Source organism: Mytilus edulis, chromosome 9 (assembly GCF_963676685.1).
Source record: "Mytilus edulis chromosome 9, xbMytEdul2.2, whole genome shotgun sequence".
Lineage (NCBI taxonomy): Eukaryota > Metazoa > Mollusca > Bivalvia > Mytilida > Mytilidae > Mytilus > Mytilus edulis.
This window is the reverse complement of record NC_092352.1, coordinates 24,403,862-24,420,873: the sequence shown is the minus strand read 5'-3', so window position 1 is coordinate 24,420,873 and position 17,012 is coordinate 24,403,862. Positions and strand designations below refer to the sequence as shown.

Genomic DNA, 17,012 nt, shown 5'->3' with positions numbered 1-17,012 from the left:
TTCGTCCCTCCGTCCGTCCGTCCGTCTGTGCCACCGTTCGTCCGTCCGGTTAAAGTTTTTGGTCGAGGTAGTTTTTGATGAAGCTGAAGTCCAATCAACTTGAAACTTAATACACATGTTCCCCATGATATGATCTTTCTAATTTTAATGCCAAATTATAGTTTTGACCCCAATTTCATGGTCCACTGAACATAGAAAATTATAGTGCAAAGTTCAGGTTAAAGTTTTTAGTCAAGGTAGTTTTTGATGAAGTTAAAGTTACATCAACTTGAAACTTAGTACACATGTTCCCTATGATATGATCTTTCTAATTTTAATTCCAAATTAAAGTTTTGACCCCAATTTCACGGTCCACTGAACATAGAAAATGATAGTGGGAGTGGGGCATCCATGTACTATGGACACATTCTTGTTAATAATAATTCAAGTGTTCTTGAAGGACCATTGATTGTGGAAATGTCCCTTTAAGAATGAAAAACTTTTCAAGACATTTTATGACAACATGTACTATTGTAAAGTATGCCTTGATTGATAGAAATGGCATCATCAGATAAAAATAAAGCATTCAAGACAAAAAAGAATGTAAATTTATGCTTGTTCTTTCCATTGACTTCTTTTTTGATTTAGATCTGCTGAACTCAACTTTAAATTTTATTGTAACAAAATATCTTAAATAAACATGTTTCTAAATTTTCTCATTTGAGCAGTCTGTAAAAATTGAAGTCTTAGAAATGTTTCTAAATTTACACTAATCTGCTAACAATTTTGTACTTTCTATAACCTCTCTTAAATCATAAAATTCTAATAGGTTCCTAGCATCCTGTTTGGAAATCAATTTGTTATCACATGGATTTGCCATCAAAATTATTTTAAGATACTTTCATCAACTTGTACTAAATCTACCAATACTGACCCTTATCTTCTGGGATTAAAATAGATAGCAGTATTTCTCTCCATCAAACATCAGCAGGGGTAAATAAATAATTTACTTACGATTTTTATGATTGTCAAGAATCTTCAACATGGCTTCTTCCCAACCAATAACATTCCACATTATCACTTGGATTATCTGTCTGTTTGTAGGTGTTGTCAAATCACCCTTACTGCCATTGTTCAGCTAGGTTTAACTTTTGTATTCCTGGAAGAAGAAAATTTTAATAATCATTTAAATTAAAATAAACTTTTCTTCAATTTATATACATCTATTTTGTGATTTTTTTGTACAGGAAAATACAAACTTGTAAAGTGTAAACCATAGTACACATAAATCATTATTTATCCCACACAAAAAGTTTTTAGACATACGTAATGCATTCACACCCAAACTATTGTACTTTCTCATGAGTAAACTGTATATGAAACATATATGATAAACAAGTCAGCAGCTTTACAAATTTCAATTTTCTCCAAATTACTGATAGTTTGCCAAATCTTAGTACTGCTTATTTTGTTTAAAATACTGGACAACATCTATATGATATTTATTGTGTTATATTACTTCCCCTCCAACATCAAGAACATGTATGATATTTTACTTAAATGTTTTAAAAGGGGAGACAACACCAAGGAGCCAATCAAAATCACAAGTCAAAGAAAAAATGGCAACAGCATCGTCAGCATGGCCAAAATACAAACAACAATCACAAACTAAAGAGAAGGAGTAATATAAACTCCTCCATGCATCGTGATGACAACAGGTGCTCCAGGAGAGTGATCAGTTCCTGCTACAATAGTGGCCTCTGTTGTGTTGCTCATGGCAATTTATCATTTGATACAAGTCAAATTTGGTATGCCACAATAACATTTCAAAACATTTTGATAAATATAGTCTATAACACAAAAATTATGCATATAAGGGTTCACTATGAAAATGCTAATTATTGATTTGAAAGTTGTACAAAATGTCTTATCTAGACAAAAGAGGATAAATAGTTTATCTTACATTTCTTACATAGCACTATATTCAAAAATTACATCTATAAAATCAATCCTGGTTAATGGTAACTAATAATTATTGCTTCTTTTTATTAAATACAAATATTTCTTGCCCAATTTATCCAATGAAATGTTCATATTGGTCAGGTGATAAACGTGTAAAATTACTTATTAAGTACATCCTGAGGAAACTTTTTGCACAGTTCTTATGATTGGATATTTATTCTTTCCTAACAAATCTGATTGGGTAATTAAGATGTATTATGAGCTACTGCTTACTCAAGTTACTCACTGCTATAAGTATTCAGAAAACAGGAAGTTGATGAGCATTTCACTTGAAAACACATCACTCTGTATCAAATTTTCCTATGAAGTTTGATTCCTCATATCAGGAAGCTCATGCATGATATGCATTTCCTGACAAAAAAGTGACTAAAATGCATGCATGACCCATGTGTAAAAATATCTACAGGTAAAAATTCTTTTTAACAGGAAGTTCATCATCAACGGATGTGAAAAAGCATCATACACTTTAGCATGCTTAGATGAAGCGTGATACCAAATATTCAGAAAGGTTGAATTGTAGTTCTTGAGAAAAGCATACTAACATGAAGATCATGATATAAAATTTTAGGAAGAACTAGTTTGTATATCCTCAGGAAATGTAGAGAAAAATTTCATATATGGACATTTGTAAAAAGGCAAGAGTACTCATTTAACATGAAGTTGACGAGAGATAGATGTGAAAAAGCTTTATACAATATAACATGCTCACAAGAAGCATGATAACATATTTCAAGTAACTGATTTGAAGTTACTGACAGAGTAAATGTGCAACAAATTTTTGCAAACAGACAGACAAAAGTAGACCTTCGGTGAAAGGGTTAAAAAAAAAAAAGGCCTGTGCACCTTTTTTTTTCAGCTAATCAGAACCAGAGTAACAACAATCAGTCAGTATCTCAAAACCAACTTTCATGTCAATCTACCTCTTGAAGTGGAATTATTTCTTTAACAACATCAAATCTACTACAAAAATTGTGATTGCTTATAGTATGAGGAGTAATTCTTATTTTAATTTGGTTTTATAGTGGACCTGTCAACAGAATTATTATTATTAATTATGTATTATTGTCATTTTGTTTATTTTCTTTGGTTACATCTTCTGACATGAGACTCAGACTTCTCTTGAACTGAATTTTAATGTGCATATTGTTATGCGTTTACTTTTCTACATTGGCTAGAGGTATATGGGGAGGGTTGAGATCACACAAACATGTTTAACCCCGCCGCATTTTTGCGCCTGTCCCAATTAAGTCAGGAGCCTCTGGCCTTTGTTAGTCTTGTATTATTTTAATTTTCGTTTCTTGTGTACAATTTGGAAATTAGTATGGCATTCATTATCACTGAACTAGTATATATTTGTTTAGGGGCCAGCTGAAGGACGCCTCCGGGTGCGGGAATTTCTTGCTACATTGAAGAACTGTTGGTGACCTTCTGCTGTTGTTTTTTTCTATGGTCGGGTTGTTGTCTCTTTGGCACATTCCCCAATCCCATTCTCAATTTTATAGAGTCCAAGGATTGGGATACATATCTACTTGTCCCATTCACTTCAGCATATCTGAGAATCAAGGTGCTCATAATGCATGGAACAGCAGCAGATACCAAGAAAAGATAAAGAGCTCATATGAATAGGATGCAAGGAAATCTTCAGACAATACCAAATTCATTATAGTCAAAGCATACATGTACTTTAGAAACTAAGATAACCAACAGGAACAATATACAAACAAATAGGACAGCTTAGTAAATTAATTTGGTATAGGGACAAAACTGAAGACATCTTCCATAGGTATCACCTGATTTTGAATTCAAACATTTACATGTAGAAAGACTCAATCATTATAAGGTACAATCTAATGGATGACATGACCTAGTTTTATCTATTCTTAACATCAGCTATCACTATTGAAATTTTGTTAGATGACATATTTAAGTAAAATGATATAATTTCTCCATTATAACTTGTACATATATTTGCTTAGTCATTAAAGGTAGTAGAAAATTATAGATTTAATTTCTATACCTACTATGAATGATGATTTTATTCCAGTAGGCGTCATAATATAATATTTATATGAGTTACCAAACACTTTTTACGCCTTTGTGAACATAAAAAATGTTATTTTTCATGGGTATTAGTTATCTAATTAATTCAAGAACAAGTCTTAGATTATAAAAACGCAATGAATTACTCAACAGTTTCTTAAGACTCAATTGTAGCCTATATTCTAATTACACCACTTGGAAAACTTATAATTAAGAAATTATTATAAATATACTTTATACTAATTTAGTCTATAGTACATTTATCAAGATGCAGAACTCTGAATATCAAAGTAGAAAATAAGTATTCTTGGAATAATCTGGTACTTGACTCAAGTGGGGCTATACATGTACTGATCATTTGGCACCTGAAAAGCAGGTCAATGCGCCCCAAAAGATGAGCATTCATTTTTATATCAATTTTAAAAGTTCATTAGGTTACTTTAGGACAATATTAATTGAATCATAATTACACCCAGATCTTATGTGTAACTACTCATTATACAATTATCTAATGTGTAACATGCCAGTTCCATATCTACTAGGCTGCTGACAGTAAAGGAGCACTGTAAATTCAAAAATTATTGCCAGGTATTTAATAGTCAAATAATGAAAAAGTATTGAAATAATAAAAACTTGCATTCTGATTACATCTGATACATATAACTGTAATACAGATTTTACTGAAATCGCAATAACTAATCTAGCATTTTAGACCATTCGTCAAAATTCTCAATAATTTCTGCATTTATGAATAATTTCTGCATTCATGAACCTTTTTAGGTCCTATCATTCCTATGGCTTGTATAAAGCCAAAGATATGATTCTCCTAACAGGTCAATTTTAGCTGCAACCAATTATGCCTCTGCCACACTTAAATTTTTATGTATTAGAATAACCATTGAAAATTAACATTTAGAATAATTTAACGCCTTTGACATTCCCATAGATAAACCTTATGACCTATTTAAATAAATGGCAGCCGTTTTCTAAAACTACATACATACTCTATATACCCTAAGGGTGAGAGAGACCAACTTTATAGAAATCTATGTTCTGGTTTCACAGATTTGCAGAATAAGTTTGTATAAAAATCACGATTGACGGACAGACAGTTGTTATTACAAACATTGGTGGTACAAATAATAAGTGCTGATGACCAAGTTTAATCTTCTAGTCGGTTGACCTTAAATTTATTTTTTGAAAATAACACTTTTAATAATAGTTGGATTTTTTTTTTCTTATAGAAATATCAAGTAGAATTAATCCAACAATTCCCAGTGTAACAGTTGGTACACATGAAGGCCAGACAGAGCGTATAACTGGTTCAGATTCCTGTTGACATAACCATTATTCTTATATTGTTCTAACCAATCCCTCTTTTAGATGATAAAATTTTATGAAAATTCAGTGACAAATACAGTAGCCAGAAGATACAACTAAACATGAATGGGTTAGCTTATTTTTTGGGCAATTTATTAAAGTCATTTATTAAAAATATTTTTTATATACTATGCTTAGCAATAAAGGATAAAAAAATCAGAAATATTTGTGTTTTTGATACTAAAAAACATTACATATCTTTTCCCAAGCAACCATAAAACTGTCCTTTTCGTGGTACCATGTTAACATCAAATTTAGTTATAGTTCAGTTTAAAAGGGCAATCTATAATTTTCAGGATAAGCAAAAAAAAGCTCTGAAGTGCCAAGTTTAAAATTCTTTAAAAAGAGATTAAAAAAAAAATCTTATCAACCCTTACATTGTGTAAGATTAGCAAATTTAGTAAATCAAACATGACAAATGTGAGATATGCTTGGATGTACAAATTGCCTCTTTCCTTGTCTTTTTCAGCAGCAAATAATTCAAATTGAAAATATAAAATTAAATGTTAAACATTTAAAAATATAATAACATGTTCTTCTAAAATGTAATACCAACTTGTGTTAATGAATGAAATTTGGTAGTCTCTATCCATTTTATTAAAAATTGTCTAGACTCTTCACCCAGGACGATGCTGAAGCTTAGCATATGGTAAATACTTGTGTATTGTTGAAAACCATATGTTACCCTCTAGATATTTATTCTGATTCTGTTGTGTTGCTGGGTTGCAACCTCCATTTTCGTCTCTGTTAATTCATTTCTATTACATGAAAGTTTATGGATTATAAATGTATTAAAGTATGTTTCTTACCTTGTACTGCACATTAACCAATATTAATATATTGATAAGGTAATAGTCAAAATTCCAATATTTAAATTGAATCGCAAATATTTACTTTACAATTATGGTATGATAAAAATATTAAAAGATCGCAAGTTCTCAAATAAAATATTCAAGTTCGGTTTACACTAGACTTCATGTTCATCTTCAGTCACAAACAAATCGATTTTCGGCCTAAAACTTGAATGATTCTTTTATCAATGAAAAAAAGATAAAGTACAAAATAAAGTAATTCATTCATAAAAACAGTAGTATTATCTTACTTGTGGGTTAGATCTCCCAGGGTGAGGATTTCCTCTGTAACAGACACAACTCAAGCTGTTCTATTAATAGAAAGGAATTCTCAACATAGTAAATCAATGAACAGGCTCACTATGACAGCTATAGGATGAAATCTAGGTCAAGTACTTTGTGAGGGAGGAAAAATTTTTACTTTCAGAAAACGTGTTATATCTTTTTAAAGAAAATTAAACTTTTTTTTTCTTTTTCTTAATTTTTGTAATTTCTAAAAGATCGCCCTCCATCATTTTTTGGCTGTTTGTCAAGTCCATCAACAGATAAAGGCTACTAGGTCAAATTTTATTTTAGCCTTCAGGTCATGCATAGAATTCATGTTCACATTGATTAAATGTTTATACTATCTTTTCATGGGAGAAAATCAAGTTTCTTATTTACAAATAATTCAACTTAAGACATGAGGTGATTACATGTGTATAATGCAAGTTTAATACATGCAAATGACTTTTGCTTGCACTGTATAAAATCTACACTCAATGCGTTCACCTTTGGCTGCAGGAAATTACTACTTATAACTATTGTAAGACAAATTTCACTGTCAAATTACAGAGACATCCAGTCTTAATGGCCTTTCTAATGATCAAAAGACCAGCAAAAAAAAACACACTCTTTGACACACTTTCCTTATGCAACTCTATTTTGGTTGTTTTTTTGTAGGAAATGGTGCATAAACTAAGTGGAGAAAAAAATTATTATTTTGTATAGGAAATAGTTCATACACTATAAGTAGAAAAAAAATATCGTCTGTGTACTCTAGATCTTACAGACTATTTCATAAGTACAACATTTGAATGGAAATTTGTAGTTAAAAATATATGACAGTTTTTATCTTTTTCTCCTTTAGGTTTCTTCTTCTTTTTTCAAAATGATAATGTTTCATTAAATATAGGTCATTAATATGTTTGGTTTTTTTTATCAATGTAATCAGATACATACAATATGTGTTATCCTTTTGTGAGTTATCTCCCTTCCTGACGATTTCTTGCAACTTAAAATCAAAATATATTTACTTGTCTTTAAAATTCGAGATTTAATTGAGAATACAATTAATAATTTTAATTCTCGTAAAAACTTGTTTTTTGAAAGGGTTTTTTAAAAATCTAATGATGCTAAATTACCGCACAACTAGTTATTTTCAATTTTTCAATTTTCATTTTACAATTTAATGTTTGCAGTGTTTTATGCTCATGTAAATATGCACCCTCCAGCCATCATTATATCTTACTTTCACATTCATTTATTTATTTTAATTAATTCCTACATGATAATATGAATAGTGACCATGCATTTAAAAAGTAAGGGAAGTAACTCTCCAGTAGATATCAGTTCTATAGTTCCTGTGATACTGTATGTTATGTTCAACAGTTTACAAGGGGATTTGAACTGTCAAATGTTTAGGAAAGTATGACAACCTAATGGTTGAAAGACTATAAATATGAAAAAGTAATAAATCTATAATTAACAAGATAAAATAGACTAAGACTCGTTGACATTCACATACAATGTTAACATGTATGAATAAAGCAAATTATATGAGAAATTTATGGAAGGTCAATTACTGATCATTATAATCGTGAGTAATACATAATTGTAGGAGTTTATAGGAAGGAAATCACTTATCAATGAAATCGGCTATCATTCACAAAAACCCATCCTGTTTATCATATTATAATATACTATATTTAGATGTCCTTAAAACTGTCACTACAATTTAAATACTACTTAAACAAATGCAATTGCAATTGAGAATTGTCACAACCAGATTTTTATGATTTTACGATTTTATTTTTTTCTAAACAAAAAATTTAATTTATGGCTGCATAATTTGCCTTTTCAGAGATTTCTCAGACAAAGTTGAAGTAAGGATTTAGGTATGACAATTGTTAAAAGTCAAGGTCAATTCAGTCATGTGATTATGAATTTATTTAACCTACAAACTGAGTTTTAGTAAGATTATGAACTTTCTTGGGTCAAACTTTACTTCCATACAAAGACTAAATATAAGAATATGTTAATACAAACAGCAGTTATAAGCTGCATCAGTCATCAACTACAAAATTTGATCTGTCATATTTCTGATAACTTTTTTTCAATTTATCATTGAATTTCATTAAAAAAAAAAGAAAATAGGCAAAATACAATTTAGGTAAACAAGGTTTATGTTTGAAAATCACTCCACACAAAATCTAAATGTCAGATCAATATGATTAACCCAAACCCAAGAAGGCAAACAAATATAACAACATAAATTTGCCTAAAAACTCCTCTTAATTCAAAAAGATATTTGACTCAGAACAGTATACATATTTTACCTATACAAAACAGTGTATATTTTACCTGAGAATAAAAGTCAAGTGAGTCCTTATGATGCCAAAATTATATGTATAACTCTCCCTATTGTTTGGAGGCTTGTCTAACACCTGCCCCCTCCTATCATACATCTGTCTGAGTGAGACATTAACACACAATTGTAGATTAAAATTTTTCCATACCTTGGACAGCCATTCTGTAACACCCCCTTCTCAAACACAGGAAACACTTGATTATGGTGGCTGATACCAAGTCAAGTTCATTTTCCTTCACCTTAATTCTTCCTTCAGACCAATCAAGCTTAGAGTCCATTGATGTCAATCTCTGGTTCCAGTTCACTATAATGAAACAGGGATCAGGTTACACTAAAATATTTGCCTCACACAAAAAATTGTGTCATCAGTGAAAACTCCTCCCTTTTTTGGGTCAATTTTCCATAAAAAGCAGTAAGTCAATACTGATGATAGAATAAAAGGATTATGTATTGATTTGTGATGTAAAAATGATGTTCAATGTTTCTCTATAGTCCTATGATCACTGATAGCTTTCATGACCTATATCTTAACAATGATATGTAAACACTTGACCAATATTTTATTAGATACAGTGGCAAGGGTACTTAAAGGGGGGTTCACTTTCTTAGATACCAAACTTGTTTAATCTAGTTCTAACTCATTTTTATAAGCACTCAGAATTCAGTTTAAGTACATCAGTACTGTTTTTATTCTATGCATGTCTTACCAAGTTATTTGGTATCTTAAATAAGTACTTTAGTCCATACTAAATTAAATATTATTTCATTTTGCTTTTAGATGACAAGAGCGGTGGGCTGCTAAATTCTATCATTTTTTCCCCTGAAAACCCTTTGGGAAGAAGCAAATCTTCTCATGTGATATGAGACTCACTACCACCATGTATTATAATTTATCATACAGTTAAGCATGTTAAGTTCTAAAAGTATTTGCAATTTTATTTATTGATACATGCTTAGTTATTTTTTCCCCATGTAACTATTAAATTTTCCATCATGAGTTTTATGCATTCATTGAACAAACCAAGTTTGGTGGGAAACAAATTCTATAAACTAAAATCCTTTATCTACTGTGTTAAAATATTCCATTACAAACTTTTATCAACAGAATATTAAAACCTATAAGTACATATAAATGTCAGCATAAATTAGCCAAGATCATTTTATATATGTATAACAAGTAATTTGTCAAGAATTTATATGACTTTTCAAATGTATATTCTTGTTTGTATGGATGTTTCCTTTTCAAAGACATAAAGTGATTTGTATAAAAATTTTCTATCCCAATATCTGTGCATTCTTTAGAAAAGTCAGCTATTTAATAAGCCAATCAATTTACAATAAAATGGCAATTTCTTAAGAACTATATGTCTTTAATAGAAAAATGTTGCTTTTTCAAAAGCCCTGATATCTTTAAAAACAAAATTTACACAGTTTGTATGAATGACTTCCAATGCTAAAAGTTAAACAGAAAATTGTATAAAGCAGTTTATATGATGAGATCTGCCATAGGAGACAAATGACTTTATATTCATACAACACAAAGATGAATAAATTTATTTTTTACTGGAACAGACAGTTTTAATACATATTTATGAATCATGCTTTTAAGTAATATAATTGTCTCAGAGAAAATAATATGTACAGCTTTACATTATATATCATATTTATACAGAAAACAAAATAATTTCCCTTCAAGTCGCCTCACATTTATTTGTCCCCTGGGGACATACAGGAAAAATTAGTGCCAGGCTACAGTAGTATAAACATTCTCCCTCCAATCAATCCAGATTAATTCATTAAGTGTACTTGCACCTAGCTATTATTATTATACCTAGTGAGTCCAGTTTATATTACATTAAGACAAATTAACTGACATGGACAAAGGTCAAGGAATTATAGAAAAACTTGCTGAAAATTTGAGATGACCTTTTACATTTTTTTTAATAAGACACATAATATGTCTAATAATTCATATTGCTTTAAAATTGCACTCTTAAATTAATTAAGTCATGCCTTAACTCACACTATTTTCTGTCAATCTTATTATCCTTCTTGTTCAGTCTTTTAGGAAAATATTACAGTACATGTACCATATAAATATGTTGGAAAAAGGGTCAAAAATTAAAAAAAGTTTATTGTCCTCATTATTTCTTAATTGAATAAGAATCATTTTCCCCATTTTATATTTCCACTTGTATTAAGCTAGATAAAGTAGCAATTTTTTCATAAGAAACTAAAATTTCCATGAACAGAAAAAAAAGTAACAAATAAGACAAGCAGTTGATTCCATATTGATTTCAATTTTACAAAAGCATAAATAACGTGTTCAGTTATCATTGGTTAAAAATATAATTTTCAATTTAATATTTTAGAATTTCTGAAACCAATACATTCACTCATAAAGAAACCACTCAATGCAATTTTTTAATTTGCCTCTATGGAAATTGTATATTTCTTGTATTTTGAAAAGGATGGTGAAACATTCCATAAACCATGAATAACAGCAAGTATTCACTTCACTTGACACTTTCAAGTGATACATGTAAAAAAAAAATAAAAATGAAATAATTACTCTTAACTGCATCATCATTATTACTGGTCATTAATAAATTAGTAGGTGAGTCACGATACAACTATTAATATTCATCAAGTATTTCATTCACACATTATCATGAATGAAATATCACATATAGAAATCAATAGTATTTAATGTAACATAGTGCTTCATTTACAAAAAAGTATAAAACACAATTGAAGTAGTTTATTTAATACATCTAAAACATACTGTTACATAAAATGGGAAACATGCATTTTGAATTGTTGTAGTAAATAAACTTTCAAATGCACTTAATTCTGCATCGAGAGAAATTACTGTTTCTCATTGTTGAAGGCTAGTGACCTAAAGTTGCTTAGGCCATTAGGTCTTTGTTGGATGGTTGTCTCTTGCAATCATTTCCCATCTCTGAATTTTTATATTAATCTACAAGAAATCAGTTCAGTAGGCTTATTATCCCCAAATACAGAAATTTACAGCCAAATAATTCTAATAACATCATTGTACTGCTTATTGAACAGGGGCGGATTTGGTCATATTCAAAACGGGGGTTCCCAACCATATGTCCTCATTCAAATGCATTGATTGCCCAAAAAAGGGGGGGGGGGGGGGAGGTCCAACCCCTGGAACCTCCCTTCTGGATCCCCCACTGAACAAAAAAAGTTTTTGATTCCACAAATTATGAATAATGTGCAACTGACAGCAACCCCCACAATATATCTGACAATGATATTTATGACCAATCTGCTTCAATTAAAACAATGCTACTCCTCACATTGTGTAAACAATTTGGATTTCCTTTGAGCTTAGAATGTATACATTTTGTATATCAATGGAGGTCAATACCCTGAGAGATTATTCATGACTTACAATGATGAAGTACATCTGTACTCTGGTGTAAAAAAAAGGTTTCATCCTGCACTACTAAAGAATGTTTTGTAACCAAATATGATAGGATTAGTTTTGAACTTACATTTTAAATTCTGATCATGATTATTTGTATGCAACATGTCCTGATTTCATTAATTGACTTTACAATTTTATTCTTTAGCAACAATTCCAATATTGAATGCACACAGCATAATGTCTGAATTCACAATATATTTTCAAGGCTTTTGCACATAAAGCGTTCATTCCCTTCCCTTTTATCTTTGAAACAACTAACATGGCTCTACAAGATATTGCATCCACTTAATGATTTTAATATAGATATAGGAAGATGTGGTGTGAGTGCCAATGAGACAACTCTCCATACAAATAACAATTTAAAAAGTAAACCATTATAGGTTAAAGTACGGACTTCGACACAGAGCCTTAGCTCACACCGAACAACAAGCTATAAAAGGCCCCAAAATTACTAGTGTAAAACCATTCAAACGGGAAAACCAACGGTCTAATCTATATAAACAAAACGAGAAACGAGAAACACGTATATATTACATAAACAAACGACAACTACTGTACATCAGATTCCTGACTTAGGACAGGTGCAAACATTTGCAGCGGGATTAAACGTTTTAATGGATCCAAACCTTCTCCCTTTTTCTGAAACAATAGCATAACATCACAACAAAGAAAAACATACGATAAAATATCAATTGGCAGACTTAACTCAATCAAAAAATATGTCTATGTAAGGCGATTTGTCTGATCTAAGGGCAACTTTTTTATTCAAGCAGCTAAAAGTATCTGTAGCTCATCTATATGGAGACTAAAAAAAAGATTTTGCCTTATAGTTGTGGCAGTGGCGGATCCAGAACTTTTCCTAAGGGGGCGCCCGCTGACTGACCTAAGGGGGCCCGCTCCAGTCATGCTTCAATGATTCCCTATATAATCAACCAAATTTTTCCCATGAAAAGAGGCCTGGGCCCTCCAGGGCCCCCTGGATCCGCCTATGTGTGGGCTCGAATTGTGCACAAGTCAAGACACAGTGTGACTGGTTTCAAAATTAATGATTAAGTGGTGTTTTTACGATTGCATTAGAATTGAAATAACAGTAATGCATTAAAAGATTTGAGGGCACCATTTTATTTTATTTGAGGATTGTAACAAAATCTGCAACCATCAGGTCACCAATTGATGCCTGCAAATTCTCCAATGAAAAATTGTCATCTCCTAATTTTCAGGTGAATGTTTCAAAAAACAGATGACACAAAATTAGCCAACTAAGCTGTAAAAAGATAATTAATGATTTAATTTATTATACCTTTTAGCAACTGTATAAATAAGTACTTGAACAACTATCAAATGTACCAACTTGAACAAAATTATATTTTTGACCCTGATTTTGGACACATCAGTTGAGAGAAACCTATTCTGGCCATCACCCAACTATCAGTATACCATCATAGGGTATCATAAATAATATTGAGTTTATTGACCAACGAAATGGCAAAATTCCAGTATAAATCACTTTTTATCAAAACCTTGTCACACATATTTCAATGAATAGATTAAAAACATTATAATACTAAATGTGACAAATCTTAACTAAAAATTGTGTGGTTGAAATACTGTCATTCAGCATTTTTTTTAAGGAAACATCCGATGAGAACTCTAGCTCAGATGGACAAAAAACGAAAATAAATAAGATGACCATAAAATTACACAAAACAAGCCATACAACTGAGTAAAAGATCTGTTTAATAGAATTAATAGATCAACAGATGTAATGCATATAAATTATAAGATTCTACATGTTGCCATTATTCTGTATCAAAAAAACTTCTTGCTGATAGATTCCAAAGTGTTTGAAATATATCCAAGTATATGAAGAAAAACTTTACTAATGTACAAAATTCAACAATGTGTAAATATCAGGCTCTGAAAAGTTTCTAAAGACAATAGAAAAAATTATCTTTGAAGATTTTTTTCCCTATAACTAATGAATACCTTTTTGATATCTTTAGCCAACGCCTGTCTGTAAATTCGTTGCACAGTGGTTTGAACCTGAAATACATATATCTGTTCTTAAACAAAAATCTGCATAAGTTATTGAACAAAAAATATCTTTTATCAGTAATAGATGTTAGGGTAATGCCTCATTACTGCACAGAAGCCGGAAGTAGGGCTGTCTACGGAGCCATTCAATACATGTGGGAACAAAACTCATCAAACACTACAATTATCCTTAATAAAAACTCATGTAGGAAAAAAACATAGCATAATCTGCATTCTTAGCTAAACGCCTCAAATAAATAATAATTATTGTTAGGAACATTAAGTTTATGGGTATAAGTACAGCTTCATTGATCTGGTTAAATTAGATTTCCATCTGAAACCAAAACTATTTTAACAGGTTGTTCTGTGGTAATTTCTCTGCAAAAAAGTGACATAAAGTCTGACCTATATTACTTATATATACATTGTAATTTGTCTATAATGAACTATATCCTGTGTTGTATAAAAATCTTGAACAGAAGTTAAAAGTTCAAACATATTAAATTATAGACTAAGAATGTTTTGCCTATTCTAAAACAAGCATTCTTAAACATAACTTTTTGCATCACAGTATTTCCACTGTTTTCTACTTCTGGTAATCATTTTGAATTTAGTTTTTCAGTAAATCAATTAATGATACACTGTCAGTCAAATGCTGCTGGAACATCAGGAGTTGAACCAGAGGCCCCTTGCTTGCATTTGAAAAACTAAGATCTATAACTTTGAATATCTTCTGCCAGTTATTCTTAAAACCAAAATTTTTGGAAGTAAAATATATAAAATATTTGTGAACATCAATTATCAATCTTACTAAATAAAACAGCCGAAAAAAGAATGAAGGTTAACTTGGAAGATGCTACTCTACTTTTACTACCTATTATATTATAGTCTAACAAAATTAAACCATACCAAAACATTGGCTATTGTGTGTATGGTAACCATGGTGACTAATAGTCCACCAGCAGTGTTATATATAGACTTGTGATAGTTTTATGAATGAATTAATTCAATAATCCAATTCTTGTTCATTCAATGGGGGTCATTTCTTTTGATTTCAGAATGGTAAACATCAAATATATATCTAGATTAAAAGAGACTTTGTGAGCAGTTTACTAGTAACTTTTTATCAAATCTAATACATAACTGGTAAAATTCCATATTTCAGTTCGGGCTTAAATATTCCAAATTTGAAGATTTCAGATTTTGAATAAGATTGTTGTCACATGGTATATTCAGATGTCTTTCTTCTTAAATCAGTCAAGGAGACCGACTAAAGAAATCCACTGGGACTTATATCAGTCAAGGAGACCGACTAAAAGAAATCCACTGGGACTTATATCAGTCATGGAGACCGACTAAAGAAATCCACTGGGACTTATATCAGTCAAGGAGACCGACTAAAGAAATCCACCGGGACTTATATCAGTCAAGGAGACCGAGTAAAGAAATCCACTGGGACTTATATCAGTCATGGAGACCGACTAAAGAAATCCACTGGGACTTATATCAGTCAAGGGGACCAACTAAAGAAATCCAATGGGACTTATATCAGTCAAGGAGACCGACTAAAGAAATCCACTGGGACTTATATCAGTCAAGGAGACCGACTAAAGAAATCCAAAAACTGGGACTTATATCAGTCAAATAAATGGTAGGTATTTATATTAAAATCCTAATTTAGAATTTCCATACCACCCACCCATTGATATAATTTCTGAATTTTATATTTGCCTTTCATAAAGATTATTCATATATTCCCAAGGTGTATATTTTACCTAGAAACCTGAGAAATATGTCCTTTCACATTGAGTTGATAGATGTTGCCTTTTACTTGTCATGTAGGTAATGAATCATTAGATGTTTTATACTCCCAGAATAAACATGTTGGGAACAGGTCAGTTTACACCCACTTGTCACCTACTTTTGATCTTCACATATCAAATCACACTTTTTCTTTTTCTCACACACACATAAATATATATAGACCTTGTTCAGGCCTTAACATATACAGTAATTGGTTTCTAAACAGAATATATATACCTATTGCAATCTCATATTCACATTTTTTACAATTGAATACTGTTGATCTACATATTATAAAATAAACACATCCAATGCATTATTATTTATAAGTAACACCTCTCTTAAATACATGTCTTTCACACATTGTTAATTTTCAATTTTTTTTTTTCAATTTTTCCTTAATTTAGTGTTGCATAAAAATAGAGATAAAAACTTTTTTAATCCCAACATTATTTTTTTTATAAATTGAAATTTTAAGTGCTATTCATAAATTTTATATCAAAAATCAATTATAAAACATAAGAATATTTGTCAAGAATGGATGACTTTAAGATGCAAAATTCAATAACTAAATAATGAAAAAAAGAATTTAGCTGTTACAGCATAAACTTCCCATCAGGGGAAATAACTCCTCATATTACAATTCATGCAAAAAAAGGGGGGAAAACATTCATTTCACAAAATTTCAAAACTTAAAACCATGCAAGTACATTTTTTTCATTTTTGATATTTTCAAATTATTCAAAATAAATTCTTAGGAACAATTATTTTTTGGAAAATGTAATATATTTAGAAAAAAAAGAAAATAATTTAA

General features: G+C 30.4%; 1 long non-coding RNA gene across 2 annotated transcripts in view; it reads right to left on the bottom strand.

The window, feature by feature from the left end:
• LOC139487866 (uncharacterized) overlaps positions 1-14,801 on the bottom strand; it is a 61,704-nt gene extending 46,903 nt beyond the window's left edge. Inside the window, exons 1-3 of one of the 2 annotated variants that reach the window (XR_011655891.1) lie at positions 14,348-14,801; positions 9,050-9,205; positions 994-1,138 (exon numbers count right to left, since the gene is read on the bottom strand). This is a non-coding gene — a long non-coding RNA (uncharacterized lncRNA). The remainder of the gene's footprint in view (positions 1-993; positions 1,139-9,049; positions 9,206-14,347) is intronic. The other variant, XR_011655892.1, reaches the window with a different exon arrangement.
• Between the last annotated feature and the right edge of the window lie 2,211 nt (positions 14,802-17,012).